This window comes from Lissotriton vulgaris, chromosome 1_1, assembly GCF_964263255.1.
Source record: "Lissotriton vulgaris chromosome 1_1, aLisVul1.2, whole genome shotgun sequence".
In the NCBI taxonomy this organism is placed as follows: domain Eukaryota; kingdom Metazoa; phylum Chordata; class Amphibia; order Caudata; family Salamandridae; genus Lissotriton; species Lissotriton vulgaris.
Window position 1 is genome coordinate 796,706,989 of NC_141685.1, and position 6,261 is coordinate 796,713,249.

The following is a 6,261-nucleotide window of genomic DNA, read 5'->3' on the forward strand; positions in this document are numbered from 1 at the left end:
ACCAGCTGCATAATTTACAAAGCCATTGCTATCAGCACCACTGCTTATCTTGCAGACAAGCCCACTATCTCTGGTGGTTTCGATATATATACCCGCAGTCGGGACCTCTTCAGACTAAAAATTTTTTTTTAAAAGACACAGGCCTTTTCCACCTAGGATCTGGAACAACATCCCCATCTCCATCATGACCCCCCAACGCCTCTCAAATTTAGGAGATAGTTGAAGATTCACCTCTTTAAAGAAACACTTCATCTAAATGCATTAACCATCCACAACTCTGTTTCTTCTCCTCTTACTTGCCAGCTTTAGGCTTGCCTTTAATTACGTACAGTGCTCCACTGCCCGTTAGGTTCGAGCTAAAAACAGCGAATATGTACATTCAAGATGTATGAGAGCTTGATATGTGCTTATAGCAGGTGGTATGCTGGCATTCTTATTTTATAATGTGAAAAATAAAAATATAAGTACCAAAATTCAATGAACACTTCGTAAGCCACTCATACATGACAAGGGGGAACCTGAGAGATCTGAGCAAGCTAAAAGATACTGAAAGAAAGCAAAAAAGACACATACTCAAAAACCTGCCATTTGTAAAGCTAGAGATGGTTTGCGGAATGGGGCATTGTGATATTTTTTCTATGTCGGTAAGCACTGTCCTAGTCCCACATCTATGTTTGTGGCCAACTCTGGTTTGGTTTTGTGAGTCTCTTGGTCTTGTGTGGCCTGTTTGAGCTGTCCAGTCTCAGAGACCTGCTCTCACTGTGTAACTTCTTTGTCTGGGTCTACAGCAGTGAGCAAAAAGCCCCTCTAGATATCAGTCACAGCAATCAGTTCCTCATGTCCCGCCTTTGGATGGTTGGCACAACACCCTTGTCTTGCAGCACCCTACACACAGCACCCTCAGGCTCCTCGAGCTTCATTCACTGGACTTGAGCCGGACTTTAAATGTCTTTTGCTGAGTGAAGTATAGAGGAGGTGGGGGTGACTGCTGTTTAGTGGGGTTCTCCGCAGACCATGTGGTATTGTACATAGTCCGTGTGGTTCAATGGAGCTGCAGGCTGAGAAGATGATGTACACAGTGGGCATGTGGGTGGTTTAGGGAATGCTGTTAGCCCTCATGAGCTAATGGCACCCTACTCTATTGTAGTCATGTGCATACTGAGTTTGAGTGAGGTTTGGTTGAGTGTGAGGCGGGGTGGTGCGGTATATGTTGAGTGTAAGTGGTGGTCAGAGGAGATCCAGGTTTAAGTGGGCTGTCCAGAGTAAGTGTGAGAAAGGGCATGGGGAACTCATGACTGGTGGTGTGTTGTTCACAGCGAGGTCAGCCTAGTGCAGCTAGGTTTCGATGTGAGGTGGTGTTACTGAGTGTGACTGCGAGTGAGTCTGAGATGCTCCATCTTAAAGTGGTGCTGCACAGAATGACCATAACTGGGCCAGTGGAGCTCAGGGGTGACAAGGTGATGTATGTAGACAGTCTCTCTGAGGTTCATGGACCCCAGGGCTGAGATGGTGTTGTACAGTATGAGTGTTATTTGAGTGCAGTATAAAGAGATACTGCATAGGACAGATGTGAGTGAGTCAGTGATGGGTAAAGGTGGCTCACTGTTGCATGGATTGAATAGGGTGGGCAGAACTGGTGTTGCACTGAAGCACCAGGTTGAGATGGTGGTGCACACTGGGAGTGTGAGGTTCAGTCGAGCAGCAAACATCGGTAATGCTGTTCAGCACCGTATGAATCTGAAGTGGGGGTGCACAGATGGGGTAGTACTGCATTGGAGCATCTACATAGCACTTAATACTCCTAGGTGGGTGATGAAGCGCTTGCCAGCACAGGTACAATAGCATGTAGGTTGTGTGGTTTGGGCTATATTCTTCTTGCTCAAAATACCTTCTTGCGCCCATTTTGCACGCAGGGGCATTCTGTGATAAGAAAATAGTGCTAAATGACAGGGGTACGTTGGGCTTATTTGGTGAGTTGCTGCTGCTTGCTATTAATGTTCTGTTACATTTAGTGCCATTTCTGAGAGCAAAATGTATTCTTGTGTCCATTTTGGACGAGAAGAGGCATTCCGTGCTCAAAAATAGCGCAAAATGTAGAATTCTTATTTTCAGGTAATTAAGCGTGATCTCATGGAATTCACAGGTAATTCTGCGTAGTTGCGCTACACTGAATCATGCGAATTACAACCACCCCTAAATTGTAAACTAGAGCAAAAATCACATAGAAATCTGGAGCCCGAGATCCTAGTGATCCATGATTTATCAATTGACCGCACTGTGTGACCCTGGGCAAATCGTGCATCTGGCTGAACCGTAATCGTCTTGTCTGCTTAAATCTGGAAGCGTTTAGAAACTGCATTTCTACAAACATTAAGCATTATAACAAAAATGAACAGTACTCTGGACCGCAGGTATGTTCTGGATGTGCCCAAACAGGTTAGTTGTGATACACTCCGACTGCAGGCATTGAGAAGCTCAAATACGCCCCTCCCCCACACAGAAAGAGCGCGTTTTACTCACAGGTTGAATGAACAACTAATGCAAGCAAGGAAAGTGTGCCATTTGCCCCTGTTGAAATGCAAAAGACAGACACGTCTACAATACCGCAGGCCCTTAACACCCCTGGGAGCCGGTGCCACTGCACCTTAATCAGTGGCGTAGCGTGGGATTAAAGCACCTGGGGCATGGGAAGTATACGTCCACGTTTCTTTTACATTTTTACGCCCTTGAGAATGCCCCTGCGCCCCTAAGAATGTTGCGTCCGGGGCAAACGCCCCTGTGGCCCCGCGCATGCCCGCCACTGACTTTAATAGAGGGGCTCACTGAACATTTAGGATGTATCAGTGATCACAATGCCAAGAATTTGCATGAATCGAGAGCAATGGGATTGCAGCTCATGGATGAGGTGCACCTGGCGCAGTGTCACGATTTGGGAGCAATTCACAAAGCCTCTTTAAATTCTCACTAAATCCCGATGTCGCGACATTAATCAACCTTTATACGGTATTTGCAATCGCACATTCATGAAATCACACAACGTGTATATTGGGGTATCACAAAAGGCAATGTCGCGATTTGAGATAAGTGGGCTAGGACTCTGACCGAACGTTTATGAAGTATGAGTGATCGCAGCGCCACGACATGAACGAGTCAACAACGAGAGGATCACAGCAGCTGTGGTTTGTTACTGTTGATCGCAAATGTCACGATAGTGTGTCAGTTGACAGCGTTCATAGAATCATCAACTGACAGAAACGTCGTGACTTTGACAGTCCGCGATATACGTGCCTTTCACCTCTGAAAACAGATTACTGGATTTCCTCACACGGCCGAAACTGGTAAATGACATCCGAATGTAAGCGCTATAAAGTGACTATGTGAACACACTGCGAGCGGGAGGTGGCAATGTGCGTTGTAAAAGCTTTCAGAACGGCACATTTTTGGCATTTTATTTGTCGCGAGCAGACTTACCTCCAGGTTGCTGTAAGCGGGTGTGCAGACGGTCACACTTCGGCGCTATCCGTCGAGCAGCTCGCTGAGTTTCCACGAGGCTGCAGCGCTAGGAGTCTGTTGCCGTCCCCGAAGCCCAGCGCTCGTCACTGATCGTAAGAGAACTTTCCATGGCTGCCGGAGGGTGCACTTTACCGACTCCGCCCGGTCCCCTCGGGGGACGTTACATTTGGCGCCAACATTTTCCAACACCGGTTCTTGTCCATGGGGCGCCCAGGGGGGCTCTTCTTTGCCTGCTGCTCCTGAGCTGGGGATGCCAGCCACAGCCGAGCTGTGCGTGCACCCTGCGAGTCAAAACTTCCAATTCAGGAGGGGCAGAGTCACGGTTTCCATGAATGAGTTGATGATGCAATGCGTCTCTAAAGCGTAGCTTGAACCAGGGGGATGCTTCAGTGCGCTCCAATTGCCGGCTAGTAATGCGTTCGGACAGTGGTGATGGAGGGAGTCCAATCGGGGTCAGCTTGGTATTCGGTTGAGGCGCCACACCAGAGCCGGACCCAGGGAGGGGGGTGGGCAGGCCATGGGCTGTGCTGCCAGCAGGCACGCGGCTTCTGGGTCGAGTACCAAGGCTGTTAGGTGGTATGAGTTACGCAGACTGTCGACGGATTATTAGTGTACACCAGAGAGGTACCCCCTACACACCTGCGCGCATCCCAGATTCCGATGCTCAGCAATGGTTTCAGGTCCCGGGCATTCCGCGCCAAAGCGATGCAGGTGGCAGTGGCACTGGTCCTGTTCTGTGGCAGTGGGGTGTCTGGCGTCGTCTTCCTTCGAATCGTGTCGGAGTCTGTGGGCTGTCCCGGGGCACAGTCCTGCCGCCGAAAGCTCCTACTCCGGGGTCGTCTCTGCACCTGCTGCTTAAGACCAGCACACTATGTATGCCCTGCTTCTTGTCCCATCACGTGTCCGCTTTTCGGTACACTCGTGCACGCCCGTTACGTGTGCTTAGGTACAGTGTGCCTTGAAGCAACGAAGACGTTGTAGCGCCGCCAACATTCGAACCCGCTCTCAGGAGGTTACACTAAGAGTAGGGACAAGGCCTTGGCAAGTGCACGGTCTCGTGCGATCGCCAGCTGTCCGTGCACTAGGGATAAGAGCGAGAGTTCTTGCACGGCACAAACCCTGGTGCCTCGCCAGCTGCCCTTACACTTGTCCCTGCCTGTTGGCATGGGCACCTCTGCGCACAGTCGTCGTCCTCAGTAGTTAAGGACGTGCAGTTACTCGTGGCATGCCACACACTGCACGCCACGGTCGCGCCTGTGTGCACAGCTGTGTCCGACGCGCTTCCGTAGTGTGACTTCTGGGCGCAGCCGTCAGAAGAATCTTGCGCGAGGTAACAGATTGGCGCTATACACCTCCCGGTGTCTGAATAAATGGCCGCTCTACGGCTGCTGTGGTTGCACGTAAACATCAAACACTCAAGTAACGCCACCGCCGAAGCCACTGTCGCTTGAGCGCCCAGGTTAGATTTTGTAGCACCGACCACGGATATAGCTCTTCGGGGGTTGTTCCAGCTTCGTAGCAGCTGCAGTTCAATTCCCAGCTCCCAAGCTCACGCCCCTGATGTAATCAAGGCCAAGGTCACTGCCGACACCCTAGTTTCGCAGACAGTGCCACTGATGCAGCTACTGTCACGACTAGTAAAACCACAGCCACTGCTCCCAGAAACGTAGCGCCTACCACGGAGCCACTTTCACAAGTACTAGAGCCGCTGTTGAGAGCCTGTTCTTAGCTCCCTGCTCTGTAGCAGTTGCCACTGGTCCAGTCACTGATAACATCACAGCTCCGCAGCACCTGCCCCAGCCACTGTCACTGTCACCGAGGAGAGCTTGGTCTCAGGCAAGGTCCACTGTGCCTGGAGTCTTGTCCTGGCTTCGCAGCACCTGCAACTATTACCACCACTACTCAAGAGTCTTCCCGGGCTTAGTAGCACCTGCCACAGCAGCGCTCAGAGTCTTGTCTCGGCTTCGTAGCACCTGCCACTGGCTCAGAGTCTTTCCGGGCTTCGTAGCACTTGCAACTTTTACCACCACTACTCAGAGTCTTGTCTCGGCTTCGAAGCACCTGCCACTGCGCTCAGTCATCCCGGGCTTCATAGCACCTGCCACTGCGCTCAGTCATCCCGGGCTTCGTAGCACCGGCCACTGCGCTCATCGACTTGTCTCGGCTTCGTAGCGCCTTCCACTGCGCTTAGAGTCTTCGTAGCACCTGCCACTGCACTCAGAGTCTTCCCGGCCTCGTAACGCCTGCCACTGCGCCCAGAGTCTTCGTAGCACCTGCCACAGCGCCTAGTCTTCGTAGTACTTGCCACAGCGCTCAGTCTTCGTAGTACTTGCCAAAGCGCTCAGTCTTCGTAGTACTTGCCAAAGCGCTCAGAGTATTGTCTCGGCTTCGTAGCACCTTCCACTGCGCTCAGAGTCTCGGCTTCGTGGCACCTACCACAGCGCTTAGAGTCTTTGTAGCACCTGCCACAGCGCTCAGTCTTCGTAGCGCGTGCCAAAGCGCTCAATCTTCATAGCACCTGCCAGCACAGTACCCGCCACTGCTGAGGTCCCAGCTGGCAATCGCAGCACCTGCACCGCGGCCCCGGCTCAGCAGCCCCGCTCCATCACCTGCGGCTGGAGCGCTGGCATGATACTGATTGCCCCCCTCGGCCCCCCTCCCTCCAGCATATGTCTAGCCGGCGACCAATGAGATCCAGATCACGCCCCTCGAAAGCACCGATTGGTCCGATCAGGGGAAGGCTGGAAA

At 51.7% G+C, this 6,261-nt stretch overlaps 1 protein-coding gene across 1 annotated transcript in view; it reads right to left on the bottom strand.

Moving 5' to 3' along the window:
- Positions 1 to 5,718, bottom strand: part of BRINP2 (BMP/retinoic acid inducible neural specific 2) — a 222,705-nt gene extending 216,987 nt beyond the window's left edge. The window contains exon 1 of the mRNA XM_086956543.1: positions 3,472 to 5,718. The gene's annotated coding sequence lies outside the window, so the exon portion shown is untranslated. The remainder of the gene's footprint in view (positions 1 to 3,471) is intronic.
- Between the last annotated feature and the right edge of the window lie 543 nt (positions 5,719 to 6,261).